The sequence below is a fragment of the Salvia splendens genome, chromosome 1, assembly GCF_004379255.2.
Source record: "Salvia splendens isolate huo1 chromosome 1, SspV2, whole genome shotgun sequence".
NCBI lineage: Eukaryota > Viridiplantae > Streptophyta > Magnoliopsida > Lamiales > Lamiaceae > Salvia > Salvia splendens.
Window position 1 is genome coordinate 28645330 of NC_056032.1, and position 11204 is coordinate 28656533.

At 45.7% G+C, this 11204-nt stretch overlaps 1 pseudogene; it reads left to right on the forward strand.

The window, feature by feature from the left end:
* Positions 1–286: 286 nt before the first annotated feature.
* Positions 287–10317, forward strand: LOC121805222 (annotated as a pseudogene).
* Positions 10318–11204: the final 887 nt, after the last annotated feature.

Here is an 11204-nt window from a genome sequence, read left to right on the forward strand (position 1 = left end):
CAAGCCCAAGCTTCCAGCTGATTTTGACCAAAAGCCCGACCCGTTGTTCATATTCACAGTAATTATGTGTAGTTCATTTTCAACACACATTTCCTCGATTAATTCCCCATTTAATCCTCGTTCTCTTCTGATTTTAATCGGTAGAAAGAACCCCTTCCTCTTCACCAATTCCCAAATTATATCTGTTAGGAACTTATGCTGCGATTCAAATTATATTAAGTATTTCTCCTTCCATTTCTTGATTGTTTTCATGAATTTATCTGCTTTTTTTTTGTAATACCATTGGATGAATTCATTTAATTCGAAAAGTGGGTTCTTCCCCGACGAGGTTGTGATTCAGATACTCGCAAGATTGCCGATTATATCCCTAATTAGAACCAAATGCGTGTCCAAGACTTGGCATAACCTAATCTCTTATAAATACTTCACAAAGATTTACAACGAGATTTCAATTCAAAACCCTAATATGCTCGTAGAAATCACCGATCCCACCTCGGAATCGAGGCCAAGTTTGATTCGTGTTTACAATTTGAGGGGTGTCTCCGAATTCTCATTGGATTTCATCGAGGATAGAGTTAGGGTTAAAGCATCTTATTAGAAATGGGCCACTCACCCCTTAAAAGACCTCATAAGGGGAGGGTTATCCACACTTATATAGATTAGATGGGATCTTCACCAAGTCGATGTGGGATAGAATTTAGAGAATTTAACACGCCCCCTCACGTGTGGGCCGGAAAGGACATCGGTCTTCCATCACGTGGGTAGGCAATGCAAGAGAAACCATCATCGATGTGGGCCGGAAAGGACATCGGTCTTCCACTCGTGAGGTAGATAAGAGATAAAGAGAGAACCATCATAGACTTGGGCCCGCTCTGATACCATATTAGAAATGAGCCACTCACCCCTATTTCACAACACCAACAGATAAAAAAAAATGAAAAGGAGGAGAACAGACTTGATTAGAAAAGAAAATCGAAATAGAGATGGAGAAGACAATCGAAGAAATAGAAACAGAGAATTCATCCGACGATTTCATCGGTGAGAATTGAAAAAAAAATGAAAAAAAACAGAGAATCATCCGAGTTGAGAGAGAACAGATATTGAGATTGATATTTCAGATTCATAGAATCCTATTTCAATCCTTGAGAATAGAGAAAACCGAAAACTATCGATGAAATTAAAGAAACCGAAATCTATCGGTGAAATCAGAGAAACCAAAAAAAAAAAAAAACTGAAGAACTCCGTCGATGCGGCGGAGAATCGAACCGATTCAAAAAAAGAAGAAAAAAAAAGAGGTATAGATCGAGAATCAGAGTGATATGCGGAAGATTTTGCTCTGATACCATGTCAAATTTTGATCACGGTGAAAATCAGAGATGAAACATGAAGAACAAGAGGGAAAAGAAGAAGATGTTGCTGCCATTGATGGAGAACATTTACAGAGATGGAGAGAACCGAAATTTCACTATGGACTACATTTTGTCAAGTTGTGTTTACAATGAACCATGGAAGGCCTACATATAGCTAATCAACTAACCGACTAACCGCCTTCCTAACTAATTCATAACGGCTAGTCCACGTCATACTTCGAGCTGTCATCTTCGAGCTGTTGCTTCCTGTTGCACACTTGCTGCACTTGCACCTACTCTAATACATCTTGCAATGGATTGCTATGCTGCTCTAGTATTCGTGATAAGGGTGTTTATTATGTGTGTAATCCGATGACGAGGGAGTGTCGGCAGCTCGCGCGAACCCGGGAGAGGCCGTTGACTCGATTTTACCCTGACCTGGAGGCCACGCTTGTGGGCTTAGCTTGCAACGTTGTGACGGGGAGGACAACGTGGTGTTGGCCGGTTACCACCGCTCGTTCGGGCATAGGCCGGAGAGGACTTTTAAATGTATGGTGTTTGATTCAGCGACTGGCAAGTGGAGGAAGTTTGTGTCGTTGCAGGATGATCACTTCACTCATATGAATCGGAACCAAGTTGTGTTTGCCAATGGTGCTTTGCATTGGCTCACTGCGAGCTGCTCGTGTTTGCTTGTTCTTGATTTGGATTGTGAGTCGTGGAGGAAGATTCCCTTGCCCGGGCAAGTGGTGTGTGGGAGTGGGAATCGAGTTTATTTGCTTGAGTCGGCAGATCTCGGATGTGTGGATGAGTATATGGGTGATGGAGGAGTACGGGAGGGAGGAGTGGTCGTTGGTGGATAAGGTTAGTGATGAAGCGGCGAATTTTTGATGTTTGCAAATGCAGGAAATAAATGAATATCAACACAGAGATTTTACGTGGTTCGATTTACTGAGGTAAATCTACGTCCACGGGGAGAAATGGGGGCAGGTTTGTATTGCTTGATCTGCGAATTACAGCTTACAACACTGGCCTGCTTTATGATATTCTCTCTAGAGAGCTTTTTAGAATTTAACAGAAGAAGAAGCACTTTATCTATCTGACCTTGGTTCTATTTATACAGTGAACCAAGATCGTGGCATGCAGCATTTATTAGGTAGTGGATGTCGTGGAGATCGTGGCGACCTTGCATGGGTCCACTATCCTGCATGAGTTAATGACTGCTTGACACCACTAAATAGATCGTCGGTGTAGTGGAGGTGGAAATCTTGCATGAGTCCACTATCTCCTAGTTCGGTCGAATACTGAGACCGAACTGCTGAATTATTGCCGAGCAGCTTTTTCCGATCTGAGAGTAGAGCTTGATGCCGACCTGAGAGCAGAGCTTGATGAGTTGGCTTCCACCGAGCTGTAGGCTGGGGCCGAACTCTTTGGTTGTGCCGAACTGAACTCTTTAGTCACGCCGGACTGATACTCTTTAGTCATGCCGAACTGATACTCTGTCTTGGGCTTTACTGCTGTTGGGCTTGTTTAGTACGTACTCCATCACTACCCCCCCCCGAAAAGCGAAGTGAATCACTTCGGCATTCTGGATAAAAGTATGGGGTAAGTTGATGTTTGTCCACGGTCTCATGAAGTGAACTCTTCTTTGACCGGACTTGGTTTGTGTCCTAATTTGGCGAGTTTTATCGCTCGGATCAGACTTTCCGTTGTCCTAATTTGGGGATCGGACTTTCCCTTGTCCTAATTTGGGGATCGGACTTTCCCTTGTCCTAATTCGGCGAGTTTTATCGCGTGGATCGGACTTTCCCTAGTCCTAATTCAGGCAAGTTTTATCGCGAGAATTGGACTTTTGTTGCAGTTCGTTTCAGACGAAGTGCTTGTTTAAGCTGAATTGTGGTCTTGTATCCTCTTTAGAAGCTTTGACGCACAATCGTGGGCTTGTTGCAGCTCGTTTCAGACGAACTGCTTGTTTAAGCTGAATTGTGGTCTTGTATCCTCTTTAGAAGCTTTGACGCACAATCGTGGGCTTGTTGCAGCTCGTTTCAGACGAACTGCTTGTTTAAGCTGAATTGTGGTCTTGTATCTTCTTTAGAAGCTTTGACGCACAATCGTGAGCTTGTTGCAGCTCGTTTCAGACGAACTGCTTGTTTAAGCTGAATTGTGGTCTTGTATCCTCTTTAGAAGCTTTGACGCACAATCGTGGGCTTGTTGCAGCTCGTTTCAGACGAACTGCTTGTTTAAGCTGAATTGTGGTCTTGTATCCTCTTTAGAAGCTTTGACGCACAATCGTGGGCTTGTTGCAGCTCGTTTCAGACGAACTGCTTGTTTAAGCTGAATTGTGGTCTTGTATCCTCTTTAGAAGCTTTGACGCACAATCGTGGGCTTGTTGCAGCTCGTTTCAGACGAACTGCTTGTTTAAGCTGAATTGTGGTCTTGTATCTTCTGTAGAAGCTTTGACTCACAATTGTTTAGCTTGTATATGTTCTAAGAAGGGGATCAGCCTTCGAAGAACAAGATACCTCAGTAACATTTGTAAGAGACGACACGCACAGAGACAGACAAAACACACAAACAAAACGCACAGAGACAAATAAAGACCAAGTAAACCAAATAAAGCACATTGAGCAAACAGGACTCAAGATTGACTGACCGGACTGTCTCTTACAAATGGAACTTTTTGAGGTTGGAAATGTGCCATGTTCGGGGTACCTGTTCTCCTGACATGTGAGCCAATTTGTAAGACCCTTTGCCGAGGACTTCTGATACCCGATACGGACCTTCCCATGTGGGTTCGAGCTTGCCCAGCTTTTCTGCTCGGCTTACTTCGTTGTTTCTCAGGACGAGATCTCCCACTTGAAATTGCAGCTTCTTCACCCTTTGGTTGTAATACCGGGCTACTTGCTCCTTGTACTTGGCTGCTTTTATGCATGCCAATTCTCTTCTTTCTTCGGCAAGATCTAGCTCGGCTCTCAGTCCGTCGTCGTTCATTTCTGAGGAGAAATTTAGAGTTCGGGGACTGGGTACGCCGATCTCCACCGGAATTACGGCTTCAGTGCCGTACACCAGACTGTACGGAGTTTCACCATTGGAGGTTGTGGGTGTAGTTCGGTAGGACCATAGGACTTGAGGGAGATTTTCTACCCATTGTCCTTTGGCTTGTTCTAACCGAGCTTTTAACCCTTTCACCAGGATACGATTTGTTATCTCCGTTTGTCCGTTTGCTTGTGGATGAGAGACCGAAGTGAACCGCTGTTGAATATTCAGCTCTTGGCACCAATTCCTGAACGTCTTGTCGGTGAACTGAGTCCCGTTATCCGAGATGAGGATGTGGGGTATGCCGAATCGGCACACTATGTTCTTCCAGACGAAATCCAATGCCTTCGAGCTCGTTATCGTAGCTAATGGTTCAGCTTCCACCCACTTCGTAAAGTAGTCCACGGCAACGATTAGGAATTTCATTTGCCGAGGAGCTTGAGGAAGTGGTCCCACTATGTCTATGCCCCATTGCATGAAAGGCCAAGGGCTTTGCATAGTGGATAGATCGGTCTGCGGCATCCTTGGGATATTTGCATGGATTTGGCACTTCGGGCATGTCTTGACGAGCTGCACTGCTTCTTGTACCAAGGTTGGCCAATAATATCCCCATCTTAGAACTTTTTTAGCTAAAGCTCTAGCTCCGATGTGGCTACCGCACGATCCTTCATGAACTTCTCTGAGGATGTAGTCCGTCTCTTCTGGTCCTACGCACCGCAATAACGGCTGGAGGTAAGACTTTCTAAAGAGGACTCCTTCATGAAGTTCGTACCGAAGTGCTCGGCACGTGATCTTCCGAGCTTCTCTCTTGTCCTCGGGCAATTGCCCTTGATCCAGATACTGCAAGATCGGCGTCATCCAGTTCGGCGAGCTGGATACTGAATGTACCTCGGCTTCATCAATGCTTCGATGCATTAATTCTTCCGCCTTTGAGCTTGGATCTGAGGCCAACTTGCTTAAGGTATCTGCTCGGCTATTTTCCGCTCTGGGAACGCGGATTATCCGAAAATAGGAGAAACTTCGGCTGATGCTTTGCGCTTTGTCCAAATACTTCTTCATTCTCTCGTCACGGGCTTCACTTGTACCCAACATGTGATTTACTATGACTTGTGAATCACAATGGACTTTGAGAGATTTGACGAGCAGACTTTGCGCTAACTGGAGTCCGGCAAGGAGGGCTTCGTACTCGGCTTCATTATTAGTAGTGGGGAATAGGAAACGAAGTGAATAGGTTACCTCGTGTCCATCGGGAGCGATAAGCAGAATACCAGCTCCACTTCCCGTTTTATTCGAAGCTCCATCTACGAATCCGCTCCAGCAGTCCGGAGGCTCTACTTCGGATTCCAAAGGCTGTGCTAGTTCGGCATTGGCAGAATTCTTCTGTTCGGCAACAACAGGGATTGCTTGATCGAACTTGGCTTCTGCAAGAAAGTCTGCCAAGGCTTGTCCCTTGATGGCTTTCCGAGGTAGGTACTCGATTGAGTGTTCTCCCAGCTCTATGGCCCATTTGGCGATTCTGCCTGATGCTTCTGGCTTGGTCAAAACTTGCCGAAGAGGCAGATCGGTTAAGACGCATACCTTGTGAGCATAGAAGTATGGCCGCAGTCTCCTTGCTGCATTTACTAACGCCAGAGCAATTTTTTCCAGAGGTTGATACCTTGTTTCTGGACCTCTTAATGCTCGGCTTGTAAAGTAGATGGGAAACTGCTTTAGGCCTTCTTCTCGTATAAGCACCGCGCTGATGGTTTGATCCGATGCCGCTAAGTATAAGAATATTACTTCGGCTTCGGTTGGAGCAGAGAGAATAGGAAGCTCGGCTAGATAACTTTTGAGCTCGTCAAAGGCCTTTTTCTGCTCGGTTCCCCACTCGAACTTTGGTGCTTTTTTCAACACCTTGAAGAACGGCAGTTGCTTTTCGGCTGCTTGGGAAAAGAATCGATTCAGTGCGGCTAGACATCCGGTTAGCCTTTGCACGTCATGTATGGACTTCGGCATTGCCATGTTCTGAACGACTTGAACTTTGGAGGGGTTTGCCTTGAGTCCGTCCTTCGAAACCCAACAACCCAGAAACTTTCCCGAATCTACCAAAAAGGTACATTTTTGGGGGTTGAGTTTGAGGTTGGCTTTTCGGAGCACGTCGAGAGTGGATTTGAGGTTGTCTTCGTACTCCGAAGTGCTTTTGCTTTTGACAACTATGTCGTCGACATACACTTCAACCTGTTTCCCGATTAGGTGCCGAAAAAGCTTGTCTACCATCCTTTGATAAGTGGCTCCGGCATTCTTTAAACCGAATGGCATCTTTTTATAAGCGAAAATGCCGAAATCGGTAATGAAAGCTGTTTTCGGAGTGTCACTCTCATCCATCAACACTTGGTGATATCCTTTGTATAAATCAAGAAAACAGAAAATTTCGAAGCCGATCAAAGCTTCTACTTTTTTATCTATATTCGGAAGGGGATAGCAATCTTTTGGACAGTGCTTGTTTAGATCGGTAAAATCTATGCACATCCGCCATCCTCCTCCTTTTTTCTTGATCATCACAGGATTGGCCACCCAAGAAGGATATTTCACCTCGAATAGTACATCCGCTTTTAGTAATTGGCGGACTTCGTCATGGATGACTTGGCTTCTTTCTGCCGCAAAGAGTCTTTGCTTCTGTTTTACTGGCCGGATTGAAGGATCAATATTTAACCGATGAGTGATTACCTCGGGGGGCACTCCGGTCATGTCCAACGGAGACCATGCAAAGACATCTTTGTACTCCTTGAGGAGCTGAATGGTCTTTTCCCGGAGTAGAGGCGTTCCTGCGAAGCCGACCTTGACCGTTCTGGATGGATCATCTTCGTATAACTGAACGGTCATTGAGTTCGGCTCTGAAGTGACTTCGGTCATCTCGCTTGCCTCCGACTCCGGTTGCTGTGATTGCTATGCTTGATGGTGCCGAACTGATTGCTCGGCACTTTTAAGCGCAATCTGCAGACATTCTTTTGCTCTTTTTTGATCACCTCGGATGACCGCTATCCCACCTTTAGTGGGGATCTTGATGGTGAGGTGATAAGTAGAGCAAACGGCCCGAACTGTGTTGAGCCAGTCCCTCCCCAGGATGATGTTGTACGGAGACCGAGCTTTCACCACAAAGAACTCGATCATCGTATTGGAGCTTGTAGGCGCTTTTCCCACCGTGATCGGAAGGCTGATAATACCTTCAGGGCGGGTGTCCTCCTGGGCGAAACTTTTCAGAGGAAGTGGAGCCGGACTGAGCCGGGCTGGATCTACTTCCATTTTATCGAAACATTCTCTAAAAAGAATGCTGACTGACGCTCCTGTATCCACAAATACTCTGTGGACCAGTTTGTTTGCCACCCCGGCTTGAATGACAATAGCGTCTTGGTGAGGAGAGATGGCTGGGACGGGATCGGCATCTGAAAATGTAATCACTTCGTCTTTCTTCAGCCTTTTATGTGTTGGTTCCTCTTGATTGGAACCTCTGCGTTCTGCTTTTAGGGACGACTTAGTCTTCCCGGCTGGGAGAGCATCAATAGTCAGGATTACTCCATCATATTGCGGCTCGTCGTCGTCTTCGGGATCCTCATGCCTTTTCGGATCCTGAGGATTGCAGTTCGCACTTCTCTGCCTTTTGTTCTTTTTTGGCTGCTTGCTTTGGTATTTTTTTAACGTTCCTGTTTTCACAAGAACATCAATACCTGCAGCCAAATCTCGGCACTCCTCGGTATCGTGACCGTGGGTTTGATGGAAGGAGCAATATTGATCCTGAAGTCGCCGTGCGGCTGATTTCGTCATCCGCTTTGGTTTTTCGAACATATCGGAATGTAGTTCGAAAATTTCCGCTCTTGACTTGTTTAATGGTACGAACTGAGCGGGCGGCTTCTCAGGATTGAGACGTGGCCCCAATCTGCCTTGTACTGGTGCCCTTTGAATTCTTTCAAAAGGAGTTCGGCGAGGAAGCACCTGGTCGCTTTGATCGGGCTTCCTTTTGTCTCCTTGGGATGAGCTGTCTAACGACCGTTTTCGACGGTCTGCCTCATCCGCACGAGAAAACTGGTCCGCAATGTCCCACATTTCTTGAGCTGTTTGCGGACCGCACTCCACGAGCTTTCTGTAGAGAGCTCCGGGCAGGATTCCATTTTGGAATGCCGAGATGACAAGTAGATCATTGAGATTATCTACTTGTAGGCATTCCTTATGGAATCTCGTCAGGAAGTCGCTGATCTTTTCGTCGCGACCTTGACGTATAGAAAGCAGCTGAGCCGAAGTGATTCGGGCTTCCGCTTTCTGAAAGAACCTCCTGTGGAAAGCATCCATGAGATCTCGGTAGGATCTGATGCTGCCTTGAGGAAGGCTGTCGAACCACCTTCTGGCGTTCCCGATGAGCAGCTCGGGGAACAGCTTGCACATGTGGACCTCATTGAGACCCTGGTTCGCCATATTATATTGATAGCGTCCCAAGAAGTCATGAGGATCCTCTAGCCCGTCATAAGTCATTGACGGTGTCCGATAGTTCCGCGGCAAAGGAGTTCGGGTGATGTCGTCCGAGAATGGAGTCTTTAATGCTCCGTACATGGCGAACCCGACATCTCTTCGGTACGGAGGAGATGGAGTTCTCCTGTGGTTCCGGTACCGAGGAGGAACATGTCGGGGTTGAGGATTCTTTCTCCTGGAAGACACGTCACTACTGCGGTAGTGACTTTCATGTCTGGATGAGGAGGGAGAATCCGCCGTTGTCTTCTCCGACTGTTGGCTCTTCTGCAGGAAGGTTAAGAACTCCTCCTGCTTCTCGGCCAAGAACAGCTTGACAGCCTCGTTCAAATCAGGCTGCTGGGAAGACTCGGTGTGTGGACCTTTTGAGCGGCTTGCTCCTTCTCCGTGAGAACTGGAAGTAGATTTTTCACGAGGCTGCTTTCCAGGCCTATGGGCTGCTGGATTAGCTTCCTCATGGTTATCACGGACGGAGGCACGGGTGTTATGTGATCTGGTATGCATTTTTTTTTTTTTTTTTTTTTGGTAGAAGAGGATCAAAAACTCGCTTTATCACAAATTTGGTTCTCTGTTTCCCACAGACGGCGCCAGTGATGAAGCGGCGAATTTTTGATGTTTGCAAATGCAGGAAATAAATGAATATCAACACAGAGATTTTACGTGGTTCGATTTACTGAGGTAAATCTACGTCCACGGGGAGAAATGGGGGCAGGTTTGTATTGCTTGATCTGCGAATTACAGCTTACAACACTGGCCTGCTTTATGATATTCTCTCTAGAGAGCTTTTTAGAATTTAACAGAAGAAGAAGCACTTTATCTATCTGACCTTGGTTCTATTTATACAGTGAACCAAGATCGTGGCATGCAGCATTTATTAGGTAGTGGATGTCGTGGAGATCGTGGCGACCTTGCATGGGTCCACTATCCTGCATGAGTTAATGACTGCTTGACACCACTAAATAGATCGTCGGTGTAGTGGAGGTGGAAATCTTGCATGAGTCCACTATCTCCTAGTTCGGTCGAATACTGAGACCGAACTGCTGAATTATTGCCGAGCAGCTTTTTCCGATCTGAGAGTAGAGCTTGATGCCGACCTGAGAGCAGAGCTTGATGAGTTGGCTTCCACCGAGCTGTAGGCTGGGGCCGAACTCTTTGGTTGTGCCGAACTGAACTCTTTAGTCACGCCGGACTGATACTCTTTAGTCATGCCGAACTGATACTCTGTCTTGGGCTTTACTGCTGTTGGGCTTGTTTAGTACGTACTCCATCACTTAGCCTCCGGTGGCCAAACGGAGCAGTGTGTGTTCCTCGCTCGCGACTCACAAGCAAGTCTTGGTTTACCAGCGTGTGGATGGAGATGTACGCGTTGAAGAATGCTGCGACGCTGCCGTTGTGGTTCTCAGCTCATGCTTTTAAAAGCACTATTGTTTCTTGCTAGCGACTCTTGTCTGTTACTGTGCATTTTGTGAATTGAAATCTGGTTTTGTGAATCAAAGTTTGTACAGTTGTATAAATTTCCTAATGAAATCTGCTGCAGAATTAGTGTTTGTATTGCTTCTTGATTTTGGTATCTCCAAAAATTGGTTGATTATTACTCCCTCAGTCGCCATTAAATGTCTCAATTTTCCTTTTCTACCCGTCCGCCAATAAATGTCTTATTTCACTATTTACCATATTTAGTAAGTGGACCCTACATTCCACTAATTCATTCAATTCACGTTTTATTATCAAACCAATATATAAAATTATGCCCCACATACCACCAACTTTTCTACCCACTTTAATTCATAAAGTTAAACAATTTCTTAAAATCCGTGTCGGTCAAATATGAGATATTTAATGGCGGACAGACATAATTCTTTCATTTGTTTGTCTGCTATAGATTTTAGAGCATCCACTATAGGCGGCCTTCCCCCAATAGCCCCGCCCCCTTTTTTTGTCCACAACCCCAATTTTTTATCCATAGCCACAATTTTTTGTTTTCGCCACTATAGGCGGACACTTCCAATAGCCCCGAAATATTATAACCAATTTTCATTTTAATTTTTTCGTTTCGTTTTTAAATCAGCTGAATTGAAATAATTATAAAACGAGGTAATTGAGACTGAATATTCGTTGTATTGACGAAGGTAAAATTATACAGCGAACGTCCAAAAAAAATACAAATAAAAACGCCGCCACCGTCCTCTTCTCCGTCTCCTTCTCCGTCTCCCTCGCTGCCGCCGGCCGCCGCTGCCTCAGGACCATCATCAGCCAAGCGCAGACGGCGCTGGAGCCGACGTACGAGGTCGGAAAATATATTCTTGATGTACGGGTCGGTTGCGG